The following is a 6,750-nucleotide window of genomic DNA, read 5'->3' as shown; positions in this document are numbered from 1 at the left end:
AAGTTGGTTGTCATCTGTGGGGGAGCAGGGTGCGTGCTTACGATCTCCAGCTTTGCGCAGTGGCAGTATCGTAGCCAATGAGGTTTATCCGAGGCGCGATTATTGCTAATTGAAAACTTTTCCCAATACCCCGCCATGACGACTTGAAATATAGTCGGCATTGGCAATTTTTGACAGTCTCTACGGAGACTGAATATTTACGTGCTGAAAAGAAGTTTGTAGAATAGCTAGCTGTCGCCTGAGCTGAATATTTTTCAGTGCTAAATGTTAGTGTTTCATAATTACGCGTCTGATCCCGTTGAGAGGTACGGATTTTCGAGGTTTGGAAGGAATGAATCTTGACCAAGTGCTTCTTAAAAGCCCCCGGAGGAAAAAAATGCTCTACTTTTACTTATTCAGGCCCCATTGTGACGTTCCAGGCAGAGCTGTGCTGGAAACCAAGTCACCTTAATTCTAGTGTTGTACTGGGTTCTGCTACACTGGCTACCTCTAGTCTTGTTCTCTCCCTAGGGAGGCCGGAGGTGTCCCAGGACAGACGCCCTCAAGAGGCCCCCACCTTGCTCCTGGCAGATCCAGGTGGACGTGCGTGGGCCATCTCCCATCAAACACTCCTCCGGTCTGTAAGCAAAAGGATTTGGTTATTAAGGGCTAAGGTGTGGTGGACAGGCATCTATTGCTTCAGGGCAGCCTTGGGGAAAACCGCCCCAGCAGTAAATTAGACCCAATCGCTGCTTCGGGGAGTTCAGTTTTGAGACAGGCCGCAAGTAAACGAACAGATGAGCTAGAAAATTACAGATTATTTCAGTGCTATGAAGAAAAGAAGCAGGGAGCTGTGGTGGAGCCATCATTCTTTTCTTTTTTCTTTTCTTTTCTTTTGAGTTATAATTGACATTCAATAAATCACACATTTTAAAATACACAATGTTATTGTTTTTTTAATGTTTATTTATTTTTGACAGAGGGAGAGAGAGAGAGCATGAGCGGGGGAGGGGCAGAGAAAGAGAGGGAGACACAGAATCCCAAGCAGGCTCCAGCCTCTGAACTGTCCGCACAGAGTCGGATGCGGGGCTCGAACTCACAGACCGCGAGATCATGACCTGAGCTGAAGTTGGACACTAACCGACTGAGCCACCCAGACGCCCCTAAAGCACACAATTTTATAAGTATTGAGACATGTACACCGAAGACACCATTACAATCCAGAGAGTGAATACATTCATCACTCCCCTCCCCACCTCCCTGTCTCTTCCCACTCCCTTCTGTTGCTATAGTTGGCAATTTCCAGAGTTGTATATAAATGGAATCGTATGGTATGTGACATTTGGAGACTGACTTTTTAACCAAACATAATGTCCTTGAGGTCCATCCAGGTTGCATGGATTAATAGCTCGTTCATTTCTCTTGCTGAGTAGTATTCCGTTTATGGAAGTACGGGATTTATTTCAACCATTCACCCTTTGAAAGACATGTGACTTGTTTCCAGTATTTTGCCATCACCAATAAAGCTTCTAAGAACATTCCTGTACAAGTTTTGTGTGAACAAGGGTCCCTGGCTGGCTCAGTCAGTAAAGCACGCGACCTTCGGTCTTGGGGTCGTGAGTTCAGGCGCCATGTTGGGCCTAGAGCTTACCGAAAAAGGAAAAAAGGGGGGCTGGGTGGCTCAGTTGGTTAAGTGTCTGACTCTAGATTTTAGCTCAGGTCATGATCTCATGGTTCGTGGGCTCGAGCCCCCTCTTGGGCTCTGTGCTGGTAGTGTGGAGCCTGCCGGGGATTTTCTCTCTCTCTCTGCCTTTCCCTTGCTCAAGTGCCATCTTTCTCTCTCTCTCTCTCTCTCTCTCTCAAAATAAATAAACTTAAAAAAAATTTTTTTTAAGGAAAAAACCAAGTTTTGTGTGAGCATAAATTTTTAATTCTTTGGCCATATGGGAAATTACATGTTTAATTTTGTAAGAAATTGCCAGATTACTTTCTAGAGTGGCTGTATCACTTTACTTTTCTTTCTTTTTTTCTTTTAAAGTAGGTTCCATGCCCATCATGGGTCTTGAACGCATGACCCTGAGATCGAGGGTCACATGCTCTCCTGACTGAGCCAACCAGGTGCCCCCACTTTATTTTCCATGTGAAGTCTTTAAAAATCTAGACACCCCCCCCCCCCCCCCCGCCTTTTTTCTTTCCTTCATGACATTGATTTTTTTGGAAGAATCCAAGACAGGTATCTTGCAGGAGTCCCACATTCGACTTCATCTGATTGTGCCCCAAGGTGTTGATTAACATATTCCTTTGTCACCCTATATTTCCTGTAACCAAGACTTCCCAGCTTGATTAGATTCAAGAGAACTTCAAAGGTGGCTCTGTGAACTTTGTACTGCACCTTCCATTTTTCAGTGATGCTGAATTTAAGCACCTGGTTAAGGCAGTAACTGCTCTCTCTCTACTGTAAAAGTAATCCGGTGTCTGTGGAATGAACACTTGCCGTAGGAACCATTTGATACTAAAAGCCCTTTGCTTTCCATGACCACTCTTCTCAACTACTTCCTGATCAGCCATCAAATCCAGCTGAGTAAGATAAATTAATGTCACTCCTTCTATAGAACCCAGGATAGGTTTCCTAGGACTGGGGGAGACCCTGCATTTACGACTTATGGTCCCAGGAATTCAAGAAGAGTCCTCAGATAAGCCAATGTATCGGAACTGAGCAAACCTGATGGAAAGAAGAGGTCAGTGATAATTGCTCAAAGGGGCATCCTGGAGACCCCATGTTAAGAACTTTAAGAGGAACCAGGTGTGCTATCCAGAGGCTGAAATTTCCTTTCTTTTTAAAAACTTTTAATGTTTATTTTTTAAGAGAGAGAGAAAGAATGTGAGCAGGGGAGGAGCAGAGAGGGACGGAGACACAGAATTGGAACCAGGCTCCAGGCTCGGAGCTGTCAGCACAGAGCCCGACACAGGGCTCAAACTCATGGACCACGAGATCATGACCTGAGCCGAAGTTGGACGCTTAACCGACAGAGCCACCCAGGCGCCCCACAATATAAGTATCCTTGATGGTGTGATCTGGAAATGTGCCCCAACCATTTCTTCCCACCTTAGTTGGTTGCCAGGATGGCTAATCAGGGTATCAAACCAGGTCTGAAGGAAATAGACAATGGTGCTCCCTCCCATGGCAAATTTTGTGTTGATGAGAATGTCAGAGGATCTTCTGGCAAACACTGACCCATGTGGTGTGGGGGTGTGGGTGAGAGTGAGTTTTTTAGAATTTATAATAGCAAGTAAGTAAAATAATGACTAATTGGTAAGCAAACACAAGAGAGAAAAAGCATGGAAAAACCACTGGAAAGATGAACAAATACCTTAAGGAAAACAAAATGATGTTTTTATTTTTTAAAAAAGGTAAATTTAATAAAATATCCATGTGATATTTTGCTCTCAGCTCTATCAAAATCCTCTTTTGGCTGGGTAATTTGAGTTGCAATGACTTTTTTCTTAAATTGAAGTAAAATTCACGTAACATAAAATTAGCTGTTTTAAAGTGAATCCATGTGATTTTAACATATTGTTTTCTATTTTACAACCTAATTTTTTTCTGGTTACAAAATTATTGCATGTTTGTATGTAAAATCCAAGCATCCTATATATATGAAGAGATAGTCAAAGACTCCCCACCCCCCCATAATCCCACTTCAACCACTAGAAGAGAAAGCCACAGGTAGATGAGACTATTCCTCCAAATTGTTCTATTCCTATATTAACATAATTGTTAACAAACATTGAATTATACTCTACATACAGTTCACCATTTCCTTTTCCTTTAGGAAAATGCCTATGCATGGGCATTTGGGATGTTTCCAGTTTTTCCTGATTATAAGCAATGCTCCAATGAACATCCTTGGATGTACAGCTTTGCCTGCTCATGGGATATTTCTAGGAAAATTCTCTGTAAGTCTGATTGCCTGCACAAAGGCCATGTGTATTTTGCATTTTGCGAAGTGCCCCCAAGTCAGCTTCCCCAAAACTATACCAGTATTTGCCCACAAAGCCACGTAGGGAGAGCATCTGGAGAATGTTTGATGTATATGTTTGGACGTGCTCTGTAGATTTCACAAGGCTCCACCCGATTAGGGAAGGAAAGAGGGAGGGACATGAATTCACATCCAGTTCCAACACTTGTTTATTCCCAGCTCCTTTCCAGACAGAGAGCAAGGAGAAGAGTCTGGGTTGGGTGAGGTAATCCTGACCCCATCCCCCTCTGCCATGTAGGGAAATATCTTTGGAAACATCAGCTCCTGTGGAGCCAACACTTACCCCACCCTCCCATCCTGTTGCCCCAGCCATCCTGGACCCCCTGGCTCCAGAGCACAGAAAGCCTGGGCTCCGAGGGCTATCTCAGCAAGAAAAGGACTCACCAGCCCCCAAACAATCTTCTTAGTGTCCAAATCACTGCAGACTGTCTGCAAGAATCTCTGGCTTCTCGAGGTTAAAAATATCCTATGCCGGAGGGGCCATCAGTGTCTGGCTCAGAAGAGAACTGGCTCTCCATTGCTGGGGAAATTAACTAAAACCAATTGACTTTTTTTCTGTGAAGCTTTGAAGCCAGACTTTTAACTGGGTTAAAATCCTTACTCCACTATTTGCTAGCTATGTGACCCTAGGCCACTCCCTTAACTTCTCTGTGCCTCAGTTTCCCTGGCTGTAAAAGGAGTGTCGTGACCTCATCCATCTCAGAGGCCAGCGGGTCTCCATCCTGGCTGTGTACAAGAATTGGCTGGCAAGCTTTTAAAAATCCTGATGTCCAGGCTGTATTCTAAGCCAATTAAATCTGAGTTTCTGAGGGCTAGTGTTCTGGGCAAAGATGTATATATTTTAAAGTTTCCCAGATGTTTCTGATGTGCCATAGAGATTTTGTGAGTATTGCATGATATTGTGAGTATTGAATGAAAAGTGTTTCTGCTGGTGCCTGACGCAGAGTTGAATGCTTTGGTAGGGGTTGTGGGACCAATCATCTAAGCCTGGGTGGTGGTCAGGGAAAGCTTCCTGGAGGAGGGGTTAGCTGAGCTGTGAACCAAAGGAGAGGAGTTACCCTGGCCAAAGAGAACAGGATGAATTTTAGCAGGAGTAACAGCACCTGCAGGCATCTGGAGCCTGGGGGATGTGGCCTCCAGAGGCATTGAAAGTCATTCTCTGTGACTGGAGCTGAGAAGGGAGAAAGTAGACATATTGGGTCCCCTGATGAGGTTAGAGGTCAGAGAAAATCACTGTGTTTTATGCTGGTATCCTGAAGGATTATTTCAGCAGGATGGTAAGATACCCAGACCATGTCTTCCCTCCCAATTCAGAGGCAGCAGGGCCTTCCTAAGGCACTGTGTCCAAGCCAGCTGGGGAGCTCCAACTTGCCAACAATCGGCAACACACCCCCCCCCCCCATGCTCCCATTCACGAGCCGGCCCGTGGACTCTCAAGTCAGAGAGTCCTGGCTTTGAATCCTGACTTTACCACTTTGTACCTAATGTGGCCTCTGGCAGGTGACTTCACTTACAAGCCTCAATTTCCTGGCCTGTAAAACAGGCATGAAACCCCCATTAGACTTTTGCAAGGATTAAATGAGGTGATGTAAAAGATAGCACGGTGCATCCCACATGTCAAACAGTAAATGTTTCCAATGATTATTCTTTTTAAAGATTATTATTATTCTGTGGCGCCTGGGTAGCTCAGTCGGTTAACTGTCTGACTTTGACTCAGGTCATGATATCCTGGTTCATGAGTTCAAGCCCTGCATAGGGCTCTGTGGCAGTACAGAGCCCGCTTCAGAACCTCTGTCCCCCTCTCTCTCTGTCCCTCCCCTGCTGGTCTTTTCTCTCCCTCAAAATGTATAAACTTAAAAAATAAAAATAGGGGCACCTGAGTGGCTCAGTCAGTTAAGCATCCAACTTCAGCTCAGGTCATGATCTCACAGTTTGTGGGTTTGAGACCCGCGTCAGGCTCTGTGCTGACAGCTCAGATCCTGGAGTTGCTTCAGATTCTGTGTCTCCCTCTCTTTCTCTCTGCCCCTCCTCTGCTCATTCTCTCTCTCTCTCTCTCTCTCTCTCTCTCTCTCTCTCTCTCTCTCTCTCAAAAAATTAATTAAAAAAATAAAAATAATTATTCCAAATAATGATTCTGTAATGACAAGTATTAATATTATTAATAATATTCACAATCTTGATTCTGCAACCCTTTGGTGGCTGGATAGATTCCCAAATCTGTCCTTTTTCTCTCCCAGCCCTAAAGTCCCACTTTGGTTCTCCCATGATAATTAGAGCTTTAATTTCTCAGCTCTTTTTCTGCATTTTTCTTGTTGTTCAATCTACATAACAACCTTGGGAGGCATATGTTTTATTATCCAGATTTTACAGTTAAGGCAACAGAGGCTCAGAGTGGTTAAGCCACTTGCCCCAAACCACCCAGATACATATTACACCTGCAACCTCATACACATTCACTGATGAGAAAACTGAGGCTCAGAAAGATGAAGTATCATGCCCAAGGTCACACACTTGGCAGGTGGCAAGGCTGGGATTTAAACCCTTGTCTGTCCTATGACTTCTGGACCCTAAGGGTTCCTCCCAGAGGACTGAAGTGCCTGCTAGGAAACACCTTCTAAACCACCTGGAGAGATAAGCAGGGGAGGCTGGAACCTTTCATTCTTGCTGCCCTTACTCTGGGGCTCTTTTGAAGACCAGCCCCTTCTGGAATGCCCTTCCCACCAACTGCCTC

The 6,750-nt window shown here is 44.7% G+C and overlaps 1 non-coding gene across 1 annotated transcript; it reads left to right on the top strand.

The window, feature by feature from the left end:
* Nucleotides 1-48: 48 nt before the first annotated feature.
* LOC111557417 lies at nt 49-189 on the top strand. The gene has a single exon (XR_002737458.1). It is a non-coding gene; the product is annotated as a U4 spliceosomal RNA (small nuclear RNA).
* The last annotated feature ends 6,561 nt before the right edge of the window (nt 190-6,750 follow it).

This window comes from Felis catus, chromosome D3 (genome assembly GCF_018350175.1).
Source record: "Felis catus isolate Fca126 chromosome D3, F.catus_Fca126_mat1.0, whole genome shotgun sequence".
NCBI classification, from domain to species: Eukaryota; Metazoa; Chordata; class Mammalia; order Carnivora; family Felidae; genus Felis; species Felis catus.
Note: the sequence above shows the minus strand (reverse complement) of the source record. Positions and strands in the feature narration are given on the sequence as shown.